Source organism: Falco cherrug, chromosome Z (genome assembly GCF_023634085.1).
Source record: "Falco cherrug isolate bFalChe1 chromosome Z, bFalChe1.pri, whole genome shotgun sequence".
Taxonomy (NCBI): domain Eukaryota; kingdom Metazoa; phylum Chordata; class Aves; order Falconiformes; family Falconidae; genus Falco; species Falco cherrug.
In genome coordinates, this window is record NC_073720.1 from 76,036,225 (window position 1) to 76,057,861 (window position 21,637).

The following is a 21,637-nucleotide window of genomic DNA, read 5'->3' on the forward strand; positions in this document are numbered from 1 at the left end:
GTATACTGAGTAGGATAATTAGCATGATCTCAGAAGCACAACTTGTAATGACAGTCCTTCAAAAACGACATGCTTCCCATCGCTCCTTAACAGACTAAATAGGTTTTTTTTCTGGGTGAGGGCAGATTGCTCTCAGAAAGAGAAAACAGCAATCTGTCCCTTGGCGTTTTCATGGCTCATAGGGCTCAATCTGAACTGTCAAAATGGTTAAAGTTTGTGTGCGGAGGTAAAAGGAAATACTGATTTGAACTGAATACTTGCAAATACCCCTGCAAGAAATGCAACCTGCCTAATCTGATTGAATCACTATGAAAACACGTTACGTTTCAATATAAAAACTTAGGCTTTGTTCTTAATGGGAACCTAATCAGGTAGCTAATAAAACTGGCTTGGTACTCAGGGATGCATAAATGAAACAACTGCTCTCACGCTATGCGCAGAAATGGATGATATTAAATCTGTGGTCACTGCTGCCCTCCTGAACTTTACACCGGTGTGAACAATGCTCAAAACCACCTTATGCAGGCACATAGTGTTGATACAGACTGAAAACTCTGTTCAGCCTGGCTGGGGAAAGATCCCATTAGCTAATGAAGGTGTTTTTAAACGCCTATTTGGACCAAACATATCAACAACCTCAGAAACCATATAGACTCTTGTTATTAATTACTGTTGGTATACCTTCTGCCTCATGCCTCAGTGTGCCTCCTTCTTCCTCATGGTCTCGTTGCCAAGTTACATTGGCTTTCTATTCTTCCTCTACATCGTTTTAAAGTCACAGAGGAGCAAAAATGAATACGTATTATCATCATATTGTCCATGTTTTAAACCAGTAAAGAAATTATTTTGAACATAGAAAATATCAATTTAAATAAATTGCTGGGAGTACACCTTCATCCTCCCTGCTGGTTAGACCTGGAGACATAGAGCTGCATGAGTCTCACATCTGTTGCGATACTGGATCCAACAGCAAATACCAGAAACTGCCTATATTTATAGTTACATGAGTGTTAGATGAAAAACAAACCCTCAAGTCCACATTTTGGAAGTAAGAGACTGATAAAAGAGAGAGTTTTACTTAATGAATTTCACAGAGGAAGCTTCTCCTGAGCCAACCAGAACACAGAAGCGCTTAAGGTGAGAGGCAGATGTACCTGCTGCTCGATGCTCCGGCTTCAGTCTGGAAACTGGAATGAATGCTGGAGATGCTCAGAAAAGAGGATGTGTTGGAAAAGGCTCTCGAAATTGGGATGGAAGCATTTGCCAAATTATCAACTTGTGAGTCTCCAAATAGCTTCAAAAATCCTGCCAGACCTGGAACAGGAAAACTATTTTAAAGTACGTAGATAATGCGTGAAGGAGTAGAAATCAGAAAAGTGCACCAGGAGGAGGAGAGTCATGCATTTGTCAAAAGGGTAATGTAAAAGGCTTGCCTAGATGGAAAATGGTGATGGCTTCTCTGAATAAAGAAAATTCTTCCAGTGAGGAGAAAAAGCTGGGAGGAATTTGGTCTGACTGAAAAAAGATGGAAAAAAATATGGATTAAATTAGTGATCAATTTAATGGATTCTTGCCTGGGAGTTTCAGTATTCACTTATGACTCAGTCCTCTCAGAATCATGCAATTGGCTTAGTCACTTCATTTTTTTTCCCCCAGATACAAATGCTGAATGCGCTCCCTGGCTGCTTTATCAACCATGAGCACACATTTCATACAGTGGTGAGCAACAGAGATAAATTGACGGTTCTGACAAGTATTGAAAGAAAACCCACAACCTGATTTCTCAGGAAAACACATTTCTCGATAAAACAAACACATAGGATACTTAGATTGAGCTCATTCTTCTCCATTAATGCTTGTGCTGTCCTCTATGAGGGTGGCTCTGACTATTGCCAAAATCCGGCTCTTGAAGACGGGGGTATAAAAAACCTAAAATCTATTTCCATTGTTACAAAGAAAGACCCTTTGCTCCCCTTATATATGTTTTCTTTATATGAGGAAGACTCCACCATGGAAAGGTAACAAGTTTTCTGGAAAAATCACTCTGAAATTATTAACAGAATGAGCAGAACACTGATGCACTTTGTTGCTTTATGAAAGGCAAAATGTAATTCTGCTGAGACCTAAATTGATGCCCCTCTGTCAGCCAAAATTTTCCTTTGCCTGAAATGGTGGTGGGTGGGGGAGGGGAGGACAGACGAAAAGAGAGGAGGATCTCCTTGAGTACAAAGATAGAGACAAGGTTTCTAACAGCAAGGGTACTCACAGAAAGCGTGATCAAAACTGACAGGTTCTCCATGTGTTTTTACCATTCTCTGGGGAGCTTTTTCAACACCTTAAAGCCCCGTAAATTACAGTCACTCTAATCTTGGCTTAATAGACCAGCATTTATCTTCTTGGAGGAATTCACTTTCTTTCAGGTTGTATGGTGTCATCCAAAGGATTCTGACATTGAAATGTTGTGTGCTTTTTTTTTTTTTTTTTTTTACTACCTCAAATACTTATTGAATGAGACCCACAATGAAGAATTATTAAATTCAGAAGCTGATTTGCCTATCCTTTTCAGCAATATCAGCAACTTTTTGCCCAGTCATCCTGGATGAGCATAGTAGCTGGCAGCTCTTATGCCTGTCCAGACTAACAAACAGAAGAGAAAATAGTAGAAATAGCTCCAAATTGCTCTGATTGTCAATTAATAAATAAAAAGTTTATTAGGCACCTGAACAGTATACATTTACTGTTAAGACACCTCGGTTTCTTACACTCATTATAGCTCTATTCACTGTTAGGAGGTGACTTGTTTTAATTAAATTATGGAGCTTAGGAAGTGTCATGTTTGACAAAGTACTTTTTAAATGGAGATCAAAACCTCTTTTAAGAAGAAACAAACAATAAACACTTTTTTTTTTTCTCTTTCACGTCCTTCAAAGTAGGTCCTATAGCTGCTATCTACCTAAGATGGTTTATGCTTTCCCACTTGCAAGTTATTTAATTACCTTAAAAATGAAGACAAATTTGCTACAACATTGTCCCTAAAGACCTTTGGCTTTCAGTGGTACCATCCCACCTGGGAAAGGGAGAGAAAGAGAAAAGAAAGAAGGAACAGAATACTAAAAACTCTCAGTTTGCTTCAAGCTGCTGAACCTAATTGAGAGGCTCCGAGGGAGAAAATCAAACAAAAATTGCTTAAATACTTCCCCACCACCCCACCCTCCCAAGAGGAAATTCATGAAAATGCATCATTACCTTTGAAACAGCAAGGAACAGGTACCAGAGGATTTCACACGAGAACAAAGTGCTGTGATACAACCATGCAGCCACTGGACACCCCCAGGTAAGCTCCACACCTGTGGCGTGTGCATGCATATGAAAATTTTCCTGCTGCTGCCATTTATTCCTCTCTGCATGACTGTTTCTAAGACATGTCTGAATCAAGTGTTTCTATTTTGTTTTTCCCCTTGGTGTTTTGTTGGCCTGTTGTAAATGTCCCTTCCCACACTCAGAGATACCAGCTCCATCATGCTCCTCCTGATGTTCTGCAGCCCCTTCCAGAAATCCCAGAGCCTTTTCACGGAGATCTAGGTCTCTCCTGGCCCTTGTTGAAAACCCTTTATGCAACACCAGGAAAAAGAAAAAGAAAGAAAAAAAAAATGCCACCTGACAACAAAGAAGTTGAAGGCGTGCCAGTAGAGCAAACTTATGACAGACTGTACTGGCAGGGACCTGCTAGCCTGGAAAGGGGATGGAGATGTACAAGCAGCAAAAGGCCACATTTGCCCTTTCCTCTGCATCAAACCTCCTGTGGCACACTTGGTCCATAAAATAGGAACAATCTCATTTATTAAACAATCTTCAAATTGATCTGTTAAACCCCCTCTGGTTTATAATTCTTTCACAATATCCATCTTGCCTAACATTTAGGGTTCCTAATGCCACAGGAATGGCCTCTAGGGCCATAAACCCCAGAGCTGGCCCTTGACTTTCCATTTGGGTCACTGGCAAACCATTCCCTGCTCAAGTGCTGACCGGCAACATTATTTCACAGTCCCTGCTACGCAAGAGGACATTTTCATGATAGAAACTAGCTAAAAAGGGGGAAGGGGGAAATTCCGCTGTATTATATTAATAACCATTTTCTATGAAAATTATTATATGGATACATTGATAACCACATCTATGAAAATTGATAACCATTTTCATAGAATCACAGAACCATTTAGGTTGTAAAAGACCTTTGAGATCATCAAGTCCAACCATTAACCCAGGACTGCCAAGTCCACCACTAAACCATATCCCTAAGCAGCATTTCTTCATCTGAAGAAAGAACAGATGAGAAAGATTCACAACAATGGGAGATAAAGCAACTGTGTAACTCCAGTACTAATTTATTTCTACATTTGCCTGCACAGAACGGCACAATGCCCCTGTATAACAATATCAAAAGAGATGGAGTAGCCCTAGGAATTATTTATGTCTTCCTGCAAAACATTGCCCCTGCTCATGCGAAAATACCTCACGCACAGAACCTAACCAGATGTTGCAATATTTGTACGTCCTTGTAGAAATGTACAAAGAAACTGCTGTGTGTCCTGCACACGCAACAGTTGGAGGAATTGACTCAAAACATGTATTTGCGTTCCTTTTGAAGACAGAGAATACTGCCTTCAGAAACTGTTGTCAGCTGCTCTGTAGGATTTTTGCTTTTTGCCCAAACCTCCAAGCAGTACGCGGCTTCACGCGCAGCTCCTGTGTGGGGTTTGCTGCCTGATACTTGGACATGAAGACCCAGAGAAAGCTGTACCAGAGATGTGGGGAAGACACATGGCAGAGAGCTCACAGTGGGGTGAAATCCTGCTTAGCCTCCCAGAGCTGCATGCATCAGGCAAGGCTAGGCTCTTGGAACAAGGGAATTGTATTTATTTAGTTATTTGTTCAGCTTGCCAAAGGACTGACAGTGAACCTTTTGTCGCTATTCCATCTGTCCTCAGAGAAGTGTAACGTTGACACAGGAATGTCAGTGCAAATTCACAAGGCTTGTGCAGTGCCCAGCCTGTGCAAAAGCGAGGAGCCTGGGCTGTTCGGTAGCACCTTTCTTACAGGTAGTCATGTATCTGCGTTTGTGCCTATTCTTCGTAGTGACTTTAAAACTTGTTGAGTCAAACGTGACTAAATGATATAGCTCTGGCATAGATTCAGCTCCCTAATATGTTGTGAAACCAGAAGGTCAGGCAAAGGAGAAATGCTCCATTAGTGCTCCCTCACAGGGAAACTCACAGCTCATCTCTTGTCAAGTACCCTTAATCATAGGACACAGATGCATAGGAAATCTTGCTTCATTAATTCCACTTCCCACAGAACAACCTCTTTCATTATACACTCAAAAAGGAAAAAAGAAAAAAAAAAAAGTGTTTCTTAGTCCAATGAAACACTGGAAACTTCTTCAAAGTTCTTTCATGTTGGCTTCAATATGAGCTCAATTCTCTACAGCTCTGCACAGCCATTTAGGTGAGAAAAGTGAGCATTTAGAAATTGGGACTTTTTAAAGAGCCTGTTCTACAGTTTCCTGGCTATTATCCTCTGAAGAATTCAGTCACAGGGAGATGTTTCCAAAAGGTCGTTCTCCTTCCCCAGACCTTTACAGAAATTAGAGTCAGGCTTTGTACCAATGTAAACTGATTTGAATGTTCTGCTACAGGACATCAGCAATGATTATGGCAGCTAGGGCGCCTCAGGGGTGCCACTTTTTCCTTCTCAGCTAGAGGCCAGGGTGGTGCCCCAGTGGCACTCCCTCCTACAGCTGCTCCTCACTAGGTCCTCATTAGGACCATTTGCTAAAAGAAGCCAATTTACTCAAAGCAAAACATATGTTGGCTTTCTGACTTGGTCTCTTTGAAGGGCAGACTTGGAAGAGAGTTTCAGTGGTCCCCAAAATGCTTCATCTTAGCACTTTCTGGGCAAAACACTGTCACATTTTGATTCATCATTGATTTTTAAACAGCAGCACTTAAAAAAACCCAAACAAACCAACAAAGAAACCAAACAAAACCCCAAACCAAACCAGCAACCCCACGGTTTACGATTCTTATTTACTGTAAATTTTGCAACAAGGGAGGGTAAGAGTCTTTAATCCAGAACTCACCCAAAATTCAGAACTTTAAGAGTTTCATGATGCAGAGTCTCTACCCTGTAAACCATTGTTCCTCCCTATCCCAACAGCCAACATCATCCTTCTGCTGTTTAGATAATATTTACATAAAGTCCAGAAAACTTTTCCTCTACCTGCCTTCGTAGTCCTCCCTCTCAAGGTGTTATTGTGCCACCATGGATCACCAGGGATGAATGGGAGAGACAGAATGTTTCCTCAAATTTTAACTGCCATTTTAACCAGACCTCACAGGGGATGACCTGAACTAACCAGTTAGCTTTGTGCCTCGTGGCCTGCAATTCCCACTCAAATTCCCAAATGGAAAAAAAAATGAGCAGTTTTGGTGACAACCACTTCATTCCTTTAGGAATGTTATTTTAGACTATTTTCTTTCCTGGAATTTGCAAGAGACAGCTACTTCCACATCATTGTTGAATTTTAACAACTGAGAGACTGAGCTGCCACTCACGGACAGGCTCTGTGTAGGCATTGCAATGGCTTTAGACCAGTGGACCTATAGGTAAAAGCTTACAGCCTATGGCTTGCTTCCTGCAGTTTTCCCACTTGGGTACCAACAGTGCTGGGAGGACTATGACATTTTTGTGATTCTTTCAGAAGTCAGTGATAGTGTTAGCTCCTGATCCACTACTGTTGTGTTTAGAGGTTAGCACAAGACAAGTTTATTGCCCTGAAATGCAGACATTCTTATGAGTACCAGACAAAGAGCTACCTAATTTTGGGTAGATGGGTGGTATCAGGGTTTGCACCCTGAGCAAACTTCATGTGCTTTCAGTACCTCCACTGTTTGGAGAGGAGTTTAGGAACAGCTCACTCTTTTCTGATGCTGGTTATTGTTCTGAACCAAAACCAAGTAACAGAATGTGACTGCTCACCTGATTTACAGTTGGTCAGAAACACCACATTCTAGGAGCATATGCTCACAGTAACAACTATAATGACTGTGCTTTTCAGATACTTGATAACATAAAATCAAATTAGTGAAGGATGCGATCATTTGAGGTTGACGGCTTCTTTCATAAGACTCCAGAGAAACATAAGGATTTTACAGGCTGCAGTAAGAGAAGGCTGCACTTGTTTTGGCCCTCCTTAGTTTCACTGGAAGAGTTCAACAAATACACCACTGAATGCTATCACCTTTACTAGAAAGGCCTACACAGTCAATCCTGGAAGTCTTGTGTGCAAAACCTAACTTTATTAACTACATACAAGCTCTCAGCATGAGGCACATTTGTTTCTGGTCAAAGTCTGAACAGAGCTATCAGGGGCACAGAAAACCATCTGGATAGCAGCAGCACAGTTGCCATGTTCTGTGGATGAGGGGGATGTGCTCTGAAGGCATACGTAACCTGGGGTCTGCAGGGCACTTCTAGATGAGCATTTCCTGGTATTTTCCCCATCCTGAACCTCAGCTGCACGACACCCATAGATTCATAGACAGCAGCAGTGGAAGAGATCTGTTGTGGCACACCTGTCACACTGTAGGCCCCCAACAACATTTGAACTTCTCTTTCAAGTCAGCCTCTAAGATTTTCTCCTTTCTGCTCTCAGGTTGTAAGCAAGCTTTGGATCCTATCTTTCTTGTCCATCCAAACCTGTAGCTCATTCAGTCTCCTACATGGTTTGCTTTCTTTATTTTGTAAAACTTCCTTCTGCCAAAACCGACAAATGTACCAAGACCAAAGTTAAACACATCACTATGAAGGTGCATAGAACTGAGCCCTCCCACCCCCGAAGAAAACAAAACAGCTTGTGTCACTGTGCTTGGAGGCAAGGGGCTGAACCTGGTCCACCCAGAAGCAGCAGACCACATAGCCAAGGACAGAACTGGAAATAATGCTACACCACATACCCAGAGCCCACACAGAAGAGAGAAGGAGAAAAAAAAAACCAAAAAACAACCAACAACAAAAAACAAAAAGAACCAGCCTGAAAACAAGCACACCTGCAGCATAAATGAGCCATGGTCTGGGTTTAAATGCAGCTTTTGTGCTGATGCATGAGAGGTGGGGTGAGGGGACAGCTACAGAGGTCCCAGCTAAGGCTTGTCAGGGCAGTCAAGAGCAATTAGCACCCTTTGGGGCCTGACTCAGACCTGCTGAAGGTCATTCTGCTGCTTGTCCACGCTTTTTTTGTGTGAACAGTAAACCTCTTCCTGCCTTTCAAAACAGTAGATCACATCCACACAACATTCAGTTTTGGCTGTCTGAAATAGAATTAAATAGTAGCTATGAAATAAAAAATAAATGCATGAAAGAGAAATGATCCTACAAAATCCTTGATTTTCATTAAGCTACCTTCTAGCTCAGAGAAAAACCCCATCTCGCCATTTATTTTGCTGCAATAAATATAACCGTATAAATAAATATCAGCTGCCTTTTCCTATTCTTTGTGGCCCGATGGCCTCAGAACTGGCTGAGCTTCACCAACCCCAGCTCTGGGACACAGAATAGCAAAAGAGGCACCTGACCCTGCACCAGACCGGGTTTCTCCTAGGTCTGATCTCTTCTCTAGGAGAGATCAGCTCTCCTAGCTGCATCTTGTGAAGATGACTCTTTTCACACCACAGCCATTCACAAAAAGGCCCAGATGTAAAGCAAAGCTTATTTACTTGAGAAACACTGTTTACTATGGTGTAAAAAGAAAATAGTCCTGATCCTTGTTCATCTCCTAGCTGGGCTCTGAAGCCCTCAGACAGAGAGGTCCCTCTGGAGTCACCTCGCTGGTTACATCAGGCTGCCAGTGAGACGAGTCAGTACAGAGGACACTGCACCAGAGACTTCAACAGCGAAGTCCAGGTCAGTTGCATTTTCCTTAGCATTGTTTCCAGTAACCTTTCCCAGTTCTGTTGGTTTTAGAGAGAGCGGGGTCTTTAGTCCCTGTGCCCCTTATGAGACCCACCACGCAGGAGGCATCCCAAACCATGTGACAGTTGAGAGGATGAGAAATCGAGTTACCTGGGAAAAGCAGAGATGTGCTTCCTGCATCACTCGCCTCCTGCAGTGGTACAACCTGCAATGGGCAGTTCCTTTTGTAGGACATCTCAATGCAGACTTCTTTTTCAGAAACAAGTACAGCTGAGGAGGGAAACTGCAGCCGGCTCAGCCCTACAGTGCCAGAAAGCCAGTGGGAGAGCAACCACACCAGACCCAGAGCCCAGTGAGCAGGGCTAAATGCTTTCCGAGGACAGCCAGCCTCACCCAAAGCAGAAACTTTCCGGTTTAGCATCCATACGTGCTGCCTCACCCGGCACTTAAACGTGCTTCTTTTCACAAAGCGTTTCAGAGTTACAGATTAGGGGGAAGGGGGTTGAATGCTGGTACATGTCACAGATCAATTTAACTTAAAAAAAAGCCCCATCCCCCAAACAAGCGACAAACACCAAAAGGCAGTCTGAAAGTGTAATAAAGCTCCGTATCAACACGAACGTCAGCAGACCAACCAGTATTCATTCAGCTGGCTTAATGGACTTCCCTGCAGCTGCTTAACCAAATACAAACTCGGGTCAAAAACAGGGCTCCAGTGTGTGTCCCACATCTCACTGCATTACAGTACATGTAGGTGATGGACAGGAAGAAGGAGAGTAAAAGTTTGATCTTCACAGATAAACTGGTCTTTCCCCAAGCAAATACTGCCTGTATTCGGATGCCTTTGATGGTCTCTCACAACACATTATATGTGTATATATTTCTCATTTTGTAACCTTTAAGCCACTCCATTTCTTAATATTTACAGTTAGGCTTGCATCCAAAAGTGTTGTAGGCTCCTCATTTCTCTCAAGGTTTTCTCTGCCTGCCTCATCAAAGCAATTCAAAACTACACCGAGCAAAAGCAGAGAAGACTGGAGAAGACTGTAAGGGCACCTGGCTTGGCTTTGAACATGTGACTGAAGTTTTTAGGCTTGTAGTCCAAACTTTCTTAAAAGCAACTACAGGACCCCTGGGAGCACAAACTTGACACACAACCAGATTTCCTGAACACTTCTCTGCTGTGCTGCTGCCTCAGCCCCCAAATTTCATTAAAATGCCATCTGCCTGACATCTCTCCTCGTGCCACATAACAGACGTGCCACGCTGCTGCAGTGACACGTTGGGACCACCACTCACGTATACCTGCCCCAAGCACACAGATGGCTCTTGGGGTCTGCGCTGGTGAAAGCTGGATTCATGGCTCTGAATTGCAGGCAGCTACACGGTTGCTTAGACCTGACTTCTGTTTGCACACCCATTCCTAACGATTCCTGGAAAGCAGCAGCAGGACCAGGGGCAGAGATCAGCTTGTTTTGGGATGTACCATATTTTGAGCTTATTTTTCTTGATTTTCAAAGGTTTCCTGCAGAAAGGCCAGAAGCAGTGCAAAGACAATGTAATTATGTTTTTCTCATGCTTGAGGCATTTACCTAAAAAGTATCAAAATTTGTCTGAGTAAAAGTGACTGAGAAGAAGATTGCTGCCTTGTTTTATACTCCGTGCAAGATCATAGAATCATTTAGGTTGGAAAAGACAATTAAGATCATCAAGTCCAACCATTAACCCAGGACTGCCAAGTCCACCACTAAACCATGCCCCTAAGCTCCACATCTCTGTGCTTTTAAATGCTTCCAGGGAGAACGATCCTAGCATGCCCCTGGGCAGCTTGTTCAGTGCTATGGATGGCACACTCAGGAACTGACTGACCCAGTTCCTAGACCTGTGTTCTCCATAGAAGCACAGAATGGTTTGTATTGGCAGGGACCTTTGAAGTTCGTCCAGTCCAACCCCCTTGCAATGAGCAAGGGACACCTTCACCTAGATCAGGTTGCTCAGAGCCACGTCCAACCTGATCTTGAATGTTTCCAGGAGTGGAACATCTACCACCTCTCTGGACAACCTGTGCCAGTGTTTCACCACCCCTATTGTAAAAAATTTCTTCCTTGTCTCTACTCTCAATCTCCCCTCTTTTAGTTTAAAACCATTACTCTTTGTCCTATTGCAACAAGCCCTGCTAAAAAGTCTGTCCCCATCTTTCTTGTAAGCCCCCTTTAGCTGTTGAAAGGCTGCTATAAGGTCTCCCCTGAGCCTTCTCTTCTCCAGGCTGAACAACCTCAAGTCTCTCAGCCTGTCTTCGTAGGGGAGGTGCTCCAGCCCTCTGATCAGTTTTGTGGCCTTCTTCTGGACCCCCTCCAACAGGTCCATGCCTTTCCTGTGCTGAGGGCTCTGGAGCTGGTTGCTGTACTCCAGGTGGGATCTCACCAAAGCAGAGTAGAGGAGCAGAATCACCTCCCTGAAACTGCTGGTCACACTTCTTTTGATGCAGCCCAGGATAGGGTTGGCTTTCTGAGCTGCAAATACACATTGCCAGCTCATGTCCATCTTTTCATCCACCAGCACCCTTCAGACCTTCCCCACGGGGCTGCTTTCAATCCCTTCATGCCCCAGGATGTATTGATACCAGGGGTGCCCTAACCCAGGTGCAGGACCTTGCATGTAGTCTTGTTGAACTTTATAAGGTTCCCATGGGCCTACTTGTCAAGCTTGTCCCAGTCCCTTTGGATGGCATCCCATCCCTTAGGCATGTCAAGTACACCACTCAGCTTGGTGTTGTCTGCAGGCTTGCTGAGGGTGCATTCGATTCAGCTATGTCATTGGTGAAGATATTAAAAGGGTACTTGTCCCAGTATAGACCTCTGAGGAACAGCACTTGTCACCCATCTCCATCTGGACATGGAGCCACTGACCATTACCCTCCGGATGTGACCATCAAACCAATTCCTCATCCACTGAAGAGTCCACCCATCAAATCCATCTCTCTCCAATTTAGAGAGAAGGATGTTGCGGGGACTGTGTCAAAGGCTTTACAGAATTCCAGGGAGATGACAACTGTAGCTCTTCCCTTGTCCACTGATGTAGTCACTCCATTGTAGAAGGCCACTAGGTTGTTCAGGCAGGACTTGGCCTTGCTAAAGCCATGCCAGCTGTCTCGGATCAGCTCCCTGTCCTCCACAGCCTTAGCATAGTTTCTCGGAAGATCTGTTCCATTATATTCCAAGACATGGAGGTGAGGCTGGCATATCGGTAATTCTCAGGGTCCTCCTTTCTACTCCTTTTCCATGTTAGATATATCTGGTATCTGAACCAAATGAGGCATCAAAGACCTCCATGCTCTACTGCTTAGACCCAGCCCCGGAGAGCTAAAATGAGACATAAGTTGTGCACTTCATTCTATGTTGTGCTGCATACAGTTTTATCTTACAGGAGAAAAGTCCATGAAATTATATCTGATTACAGATTACAGAATCACAGAATCACCAGGTTTCATGATCGGTTTCAAAATCAGCCTACCAACAGCCTGGCATTTTTCTTACTCTCCAAGGCTGGCAAGTTGGTGTGTCTAATAAAGCAATTTTAATCCAATTTTCACTCAAAGGAGCTTGCTTGCTGGACCTTCTAACCACACAAACAATAACCAAAAGGTTTAACAGGAATGGAAAAAAAGAATCTACTCTTGCTTCTGACGATGATTGCCTACCACGGCAAGTGCGAAATAGTCACGTGTTTTACATGATGCATTGGCTTGAATCTCATTACCAGCTGTCTTACTGAACACAATGCGAAGCCCAGTGGGGAACAGGGGGAACGCACCAAGGGTTTTCCAGTCACTGACATATTCTCAAGACAAAAGAAAAGCCTATGGCTGAGCCGGGGTGACCACCACTGCTTATGGAACAGCTCATGGAAAAGTCTTTTCTGGCTTGTCTGACCCAGGATCTTAGTCCAGTTGAAGAATATGTGCAAGTTTCAGATAAATTTTTCTTATCTCACTGCCCGTGTAATATTTCCCAGCCATTCCTTCTCCCAGAAGGTATGAGATTCACTTGCCTGATGGTGTATCTGTCTGTTTGTGTCCTGTGAAGACAATTTCTGGTCTGACTCTCCACTCCATTACCTCATATCTAGCGTGGTGTAACTCTGCTGGAACTGTTCGTGGCAAATGCTGTTATAACGGAGAAGAGAAATGGTCTCTTTGTGCTTTGTGATAGAAAGAAAGGTATAGAAAGATGGGAAGAAGATGTCGACGTTCAGAGAGTGTTTCTCCTGAGAGTGAAAACTAGTTGTGAGCAGAGAGGGGGGAAGAGGACTGTCCACGATCCTTCAAATGTGATCGCTTTTGTGACAAGAGAAACTGGAGAGGTGATCACCAAATTGTGGAACATTGCACAGAGCAGCCACCTACCATCTTTTTTGCAAGGAGAAAGAAAACTCCTGTCTTTGGCAGCGACAGTACCAATGGAGGCTGGGTTTCTGCTCAGTTTTTGAGACTGCAGCAGTCACTAGTTTGGACTGTCCAGGTCTCCTAAAACAGGTCTGGGCCTCACCTTAAGCAAGCTCATGATACAGAAATGAGTGCCTCACCTCAGGCTGCATAACTGTCCTAAACTAAAGCTATACCCCAAAGGGTAGTGAAGTGTAATTTGTTTCTCAGGCCACAAGCAGACATCATAAATGCTTCTCTGCTTCTGCACACCCAGGGACCCAGCTGAAGTGTATCTCACTGGGCATTTGCACGGTGCATTTAAAGACAACAGAGTTAATGTAATTTTTTTTACAAATAGGGAGATGAAAACATGGCTGTGCAGACACCGACGTAAGAAAAAATGAACAATTGGCATCGAAATTTGCATAAACCCAGAAACCACGTGCAACAAAACACCCACTTGTTAGATACCTGCCTTGTATTCACGAGATTAGGGGAAAAGTCTTTCTTGATTCTGTCTTTCAGATAAATTGCATGACACTACACTCTCGTTTTAAAGTGGGTATTGTCAGAAGCAAATGGCCTTTTGGCAACCATTTCCACTGGAACTGCTGCATGAACAAAGCAGTGTCCCAAGGCTGAGATGGGAAGTGGTGTGGATCCCAGTAGCATTTACCTATAATGTACATAGGTGTGAAATGTCTACCATCCATCCATCCAGATTTTGTTCATGGTCCTGGCTCGACAGCAGTCTTTGTCCATCCAGGGGACAGGCTATGGCCCCCAGTAATGTACACTTCGGGGTATACATTACCCGAGGGTGTATATTGCTTACATAGTGCAAGTAACCATACACGGTAATGCATACTTAGGGGTGTACGTTACCTAGCGCTGTACATTCTCCTCACTGAGAAATAGTGCTGCAGGAATAGGCCTTAATGTTTCTCACCATTCTACTTAGTGATATCAGTGTCAGACCACTTTGAAGCAGATGGACTTTATTGCCATAACTGAAGACAGAAATATTAAAGGCTTCCAAAAGATGAATTCTGGAGCATTCACTTCACTTGGTGGCTCTCCAGTTGTATTTGCATGCAGCATTGTCTCAGCTGTCTCACCCTCTCCGGTGCTGGATGCTGCAGTGGCCGCAGTGCAGGCGGGCATTCACCGGTGGCAAGTGCTGGATACAGTGGAAGGAGGACAGAAAGACTGCTAGTCAGAGCAGAAGTGTCGGGGAAGTACACAGCCTCTCACCTTGATGTGACCAAAGAGATTTGCAGAAAGCCCTTTTTGTTGTTTTCCCCCCCCTGAGATTTGTGTGATAAAACCTTGGCTAAGGGAAATTGGCAGCAGGTCCCTGAGGAGCACAATTCAGTGCAGGGTCCGCAGCAGGCAGAGGTCAGCTGGAGGCACCAGCCCAGCTAGCGCAGTCACACAGCACAGTGTTGTGCACAGTGCCAGCGCCGTCTGGAGCAGGTGCAGCTGCTTCCCCCGGTGCTGCTCCCGCTGCTCCCGCCCGCGCCGTCAGCTCCGGAGCAGCGGCCCGTTCAGGCCTGACCACTCGCAAAACCGCAGAAACACGCTGGACTTTCCAGGGCATGGAACTGTCGCCACAGGAGGCATGCTCCAGGCCTAGCGAGAAAGGTACCAAATTCTGAGAAATGAAAGGAGCACTGACGGCAGCAGTCTCAGAAACACCGGGAAGACAAGATCAAAATGCCTGATGCTGAGGGCACAGCACTGCCACGGTGTGACCTGGATTCCTGAGTGAAACGTGAACAGAAATAACTTCTGTGGATATTAATTACCACAAGGCCATGACTTGCCATGGTTGATCCACAGATGGAAATTACACGCTGCTTTCTGCTGCTCAGCACAAGAGTTGAAGCTAGTTGAGGGTGTCAGAGGTACCACAATACCTTTGTACAACCATTAAAAGAAATATCAGGCGACCTAGTAGCTCATCACTTACTCTGTGCACAGCATTGCACAGGCATCTAAACCATAAGGAAGCCAGAGGGAAGAGATTTAGTTCATTTTACAAAGAAACGTTAAGAAAAAATCAACAGAGGAGTCAGTAGAATGTGAGCAATAACCTAGAGGAAATACCAGCACAGCAGGTTTTTAGAGTTCAGAGAGAAGTTTTGCTTGAAACCAAAACACAACAGCAGTTCTCAACAATGAAATAACCTTATTTTTTTCTCAATGTGCATGTCAGTTAGCATCCATATATTTTAAAATACATTTTTGCTTATTGGTTTTCCACAGAAGGAAGGGAATTTTAATGGATAAGGGGGAAACGCAACACATCTTTTGAGTTCACCTCCTTTTGTTCTGTTTCTTTACTATCGACTATGCCCTTCTACCAGCTGTCAGACTTCGTAAATGGCATTTCTGCTGCTGACCATTACAGCTTAATCCTTCACACTGTATTCAATGTCTTATAAGGAAGTGCTGCCTAACTTCATTGCTTCTTTATTTAGCACTTGCTTATTCCAGCTGTATAGCTCCTCATGCTTCTGCATACCGTTACCTCATTGAGATTCTGCTGCATTTCCTATCTTCTCAGGAAATGCCAAGTCACTGTATTTCCGCTGGATTTTGCGAACATCCCTTATCTTCTGGTTGCTGTATCTCTCTATTGCCATATGCTTTATTTTCCTCTTTGCTATAGGAGACATCCCAGAGCTGGGTGTGAAGAACTGCCAACAGTCTTCCAAATGTAGCCTCACCAGCTTGAGCAAAGCTAATTTCCAAATCTCACAGCTGAGAAATGTATATATGCATTGTAGAATGCTGTTGATTTTATTTCAACAGATGTTAAGCATTCTGCCAGAGAACTCTACATTGTACCCACCACTACCCCTCATTCCTACTTGAAAATTAACAGCATAGCAAAACAATGCTAGGTGTGTGATACAGCTCAGTAAAAGAAAATAAAAAAGCAGAATAGCTAGCAAGGCTGGTTATATCCCCATTCAGCTAAACAAAAAGAAAAAAAAAGAAAGAAAAAGGAAAAAGAAAGAAATAAAAAAAACCCCAACCTCCCAACCTTTTTTTTCTTTGAGCTAAAAAGTGCTTTGTGGCCCACGTATGCAATATATGACAGTGCTTCCATTTGGAACATATTGCCCTGAGTTTCAAACCCCCTGCTCCAAAGTTTGTCATACAAAAGGGTCTAAAGGTTACATGACATTCTTCCTGATGAGAAGGCAGTTATATATAATTGAAATATTTAAATATACCAGTATATCATAAATATAACCACATAATGGCTTTAATCAGTCCAGCTTGGGTAACAGTTCAATAACACTTCAGCAATTGACATGGGCTTCAACACGCATCCCAAATATCAGCTAATCACAGGCTTTTGTGGGATAGTAGTGTAGTAGTAGGCAGTTAACTGGTACACGGAGGAAGACTCCTTTGGTACATAACGAAGTCAGACTTTGCCATTAGGAACCGATCATCTTAGTACTGCATTTTGATGATTGGCTAGTAGTTTTCCATTTGGATGGATAGGACAATATTTAAACATCAGAAATTTGTTGAAAGAAAAATCCAGTTGAGAAGATGGAACAGGAATTTTGCACATACACATGTAAAGGTAGGAAATAATGAAAAAAAAAGCTTCACATTTTTTTTCAGGTATTTAAAAAGGTTTTTTTTAGTCCTGGCTTCATTTCTACATTTAGTTTAAAAACCTCCTTCAAGATAAGAACAAGTTGAAAACAAAGGCTAACATTTTCATCTCACTAGTATAATACAGAATATTTCGACCTGTATTCCATACTTACACTCAGGTTCTTCCATGTCAAAAGAGCAGCATGAATAGGTTTACAAATTAAGGAGGTCAGCTCCACCTTACTAAGTGCTTAGTGTAAACTGTGTTTTCTGGCACCGTACTTTAAAAGCTCTCAGTGTGTATAGCTGTGTCACGTAATCTGGCAATTGTGCAGGTATGAAAGTTTTTTGTGAAATGGGAAAGTTAAAGATGCATCTCTAAAACCTCCTGTGGGTTTCCAGCAATTGCCAGTAGCTAAGCAGTCTTTGGATCTCTTCTGGTGCTAGCAGAGTGAGATGGCACAGCACTGGGATCTGGGGTCCCTGACTCTTCAGGAAACTGTAATTTCTTAGAGCACACTTGGGCTGCCCATCTGGGTGGTTGCCGTTCAGCAGCTTTGCAGCTCTGCACCCTCCCCCTTGCTGTTAGTGACTTCAGATAAAACAATTTCTTTTATAAAATGCAAATGAGAATGTGTCAATTTCTTGATTATTATTTATTTAATTCTGGTGATGCAGAGTCATTACTGTTATTGAAATGTCACATAGGTGACCTTTCTTAAGAAGAAAAGGCCTCAGAATAGAGGAAATCGCTACCATGTTGTTTCACAGTTTCATAGTTGGCCTTTTCCTCTGTTCAGTAAGCAAAAGCTATCTTTTTTGTTTGTTTTATTTTTCTATTTTCTTTCATCTTTCAGAGCACGCTTCTGTTGCTGTCCACACAAAACCTTCAGCAAATTAGGGCGGTTTTTCCCCCAAAAGTTTCCTTTTTCCCCAACAGACCCGAGAAAATGTTTTTAAGGCCTTCTGCAACAAGTGAGAGTGAAAATTAGAAGGACCGAGCAGACAAGGGAGCTTTGATTTGGAGAAAACTGGGAATGCCAACACTGGGAACAGGTGAAACAAAAGAAAGAACAGGCAAAATCATGCTGCAGAAATGTTCCTGGTGGACTGGAAGGCAGGTAGAAAATAATGTGGATCAAATAAAAGGGCCAAAATATCCCAGTAAACTCAGCATGTTAACACAGGTTGTGAAAGCAGCAGTATTTGTGCATTTTTGTGATATTGTCTTTACCATCAGTTGTCTGCAGACCAACAGAAACTGTTGAAAAGACACACTGAGTAGAAGAATTGGATCCTTCTGACACTTCAGCTGAGCAAAGCCACCCTGACTGCACTGCCTGTCCATTTAAACTATCACACCCCTCTGGCCTATCTCAGAAAAAAAGCTTCTTAAGACAGTACGTCACCGTTTACAGAAACAACAATGTGAGCTGTAGTTGGGTATCAATATCAGTAATACGAGTGGGTGATACTGTGACTCAAGAAGAGAAAAAAAAAAGATAGCCTGGAAACACTTTAGAAGCTGTGGATTGCAATCTATAAAATACAGAAGTGCTTATGTATTTTGTGTGATGATACAGCTACTTGTAATAAATCTAGAAAGTGCACAGTAAGTATTTTTTGGCAGTCCTGAATATGAAATGCATATATAATTACCAGTCGGTGGCTATACCCAAATTTGCTAGTGCAAGTCAACACAGTTTATGAAGTGACACCATTCCTACAGTTCTCACTTCAGTGTATGAGATATGTAATACTAACTTCATCAACATGCCTTTAGGTTACCCCTTAAGATATGTCTTTTAATTTAAAACCTATTAAAAAACAGTGGAGAAGGGGAAGAAAGACCCAAGTGAAAGGTAATCCACCAGTTGGATTATCCAAGCTTTCAGCATTTTCATCGTGAGACAAATATAATAAAGTGAACCAGTAAAATTACCCTGGTACAAACTTAGTGCACAGAAAGGTCAAACAACATCTGCATTTTGAATGAAGGAGTTTTAAATCTGATCTTGATCTTTCACTTCTTTTAGAGGGATTTAAATGTTTAATGAGAAAGTCTGGCAATCTCATAGAAAAACTGTCCCAAATCAAACATATTGGCTAATAGTGTCTGACTATTAACTATCTTTTTATGATTAATTTATTAAATAGCTTTGTTCCTCTGGCTGTACATTCATCTGTTTTAAGGAGAGTATCCTCTGGAGGCTAGGTTTAGATTGCACAGGAGACAGAAACTGGAATCAGAAGAGACATTTAAAATGACAAGAATATTGAAACAAGAGCTCTGTTCCATAAATAGCAATGAAATGTATCATTTATGAAAAAAATTAGGGTGCCATAAACCCAAAGATAAATGCATGTGTGTATCTCTCTAGATACTTACGTGTTATTGAGCATTGCACAGATCCATCCCAATATATGTATAGACACACACACACATGCATGTTATAAGATAAATAATATATGTATTTATTACATATATAAAATAAATATTAAAAAAGATAATGTGACATAGGTATAATCATGGACCTATGCACGTGTCTCATATCTGCATAAATTTGGTTTTATTTTGTATATGTCTATATTATACATGTTAATGCAAATATGTTCACCTGTAATTTATTTTACCTCTCTATAAATTGTACTTGGTACCCTCTTGACCTTGATTTTTGGCTATTAACTGCAGAAGAATAAGTAAGGAGGATTTGTCTGGGAAGTAAATGCTCTTTTATGAAAAATGGGGGAACTGCAAAATGAAGCCACTCCGAATATTATTTGTCTTTTCTTTTATTAATGGGCATAAGAACCTCCAGAAAGAAAAAAAAGAATAGTTGAATGAAAGAAAACAAGAAGAAACAGGAGAAAAATTAGAGGTTGGGGTTTTGTTTTTGTTTTTTCATTAGGGAAAAAATCCTCTCGCCAATCCTATCCCCTCAGTTCCCTTATAAAGAGAAAATACAAAGAGAAAAGATGGGTGGTTTGGAGTGACACGCCCTGTGTGTCACCGGAAGGGTTGATTTGAGCCCTAACCAAACCGCCTGTGCAGAGGGAAAAGGGAGCTGGGATAAGGAAGGGCTCTGGGTCGTAGTGATGTGTAGGGATGATGGTGGAGCAAAAGAGTTGAACCGCCAGGCACGGTGGGACGTGTGTGTGCATCATGCCAGCTCTTCTCTTGCTGTGCCAGCTGCCAGCCCCTGGCCAACCTGAAGAAGCTCATCCGTTTCTCCTGCCAAGCTAAGCTACCTGCCATCCCGTGTGGAGTCAGAGCAAGTACGAGGCATCTCAGAAGCAGCTGACACGCTGGGGCCCAGGCCCTCGCTCCCCACTCTGCAGCTTGTCCCACGCTCTGAGGCACGGAGGCAGAGGAGCTTCATGAGCCAGTGCCTCTGACAACAGTGGATCACGCATCAGGACTGACAGAGCTCTTCAGCTGTAAAATACATTGAGCTCTCCTATAATGCCTGTGACTGTATGACCTCGGCCATGTCTCCCACACATGTGACATAATGTGACACAAGTCACAGGCGTGCATGCTGCCAATAAGAGAAAACCAAAAATGTTCTGCAGAATTTGTGATGATCATTCTGGATGTGTGATACAAGGTTGTTAGGAAAAGTCCCCACAGCACTAGAAGCCTACTGCTCTGGGGTGTATTTTCCTGAATGTTTTCCTAGCCCCGGATGATTTACTTGCAGTGTTTTTCCCCAGGTACTCTAGTGAAAGGCAATAACATGTTTCTTTAATCTCACATGTTGGCCTGTCCAACTGGCAGCTTTTCCAGCACCAACTCTGAGCTCAGGGGACCACTTAAAGCCTCGTTAAGAAAATAAACTGAAAGCAACTGACAAATGTGTGCCTAGATGGTGTGTTTGGGGGAAGTATTTTATACCATTTTATCATTACTCTTCCATCTACCTGTTTTTAAAACAAATCAGTATGGTTATATCCAGACTTCTGTAACTCACAGCATTCAACAACAGGACAGCAAATACAGCAGCCAACTGGAAATCCCACTGTTCCCTCCGCTTTCACAAAAGCTCTGCTAAAACAGCAAGTGGGCGAGCACCAGTGATTGCAAGCTCTGTTAGTCCATATCGGTGCAAGCAGGGTATCATCACCTGTGCCAGTGTCAACAGCAGCCTTCATGGCCTCCAACGGCCTGTGGGGTGAACCCGGGTCTATTACTGTAACACAGATGTCCCACAGAAACTGGGTGAAGGGGAACAGCGAAGTGTGATGGTGAAGTTGCTCCCAGACACAAATTTGGGGTGGAAAGGTCTGTGCTTAATATAATGGTTTAGCTTGGTCTCTGGTGGAAAATGATGTGCCAGTCCAGTGAGCCTGATTGTTTGGGTTACCTGAGCCCTGTAGTATGGTATCCTCCTCTGCGCTGGGCCCTGGACCACTTTCCCACTGCTGCAGAAAGCCCAGCGGTACAGGGGTGCTTGCACCATTAAGTCGGGATCCCTAGGGTTCTGTTCTCAAAATGCAGTCGGACCTCCAGGTCTGACACACAGTTTGGGAGCTGACACCTGAAGGGCTTTGTGAACACCCTGGGGAATGTGTGAAAACAAACCAGACACCTCCCATCGCTCAGTGGCTGGAGGGTCT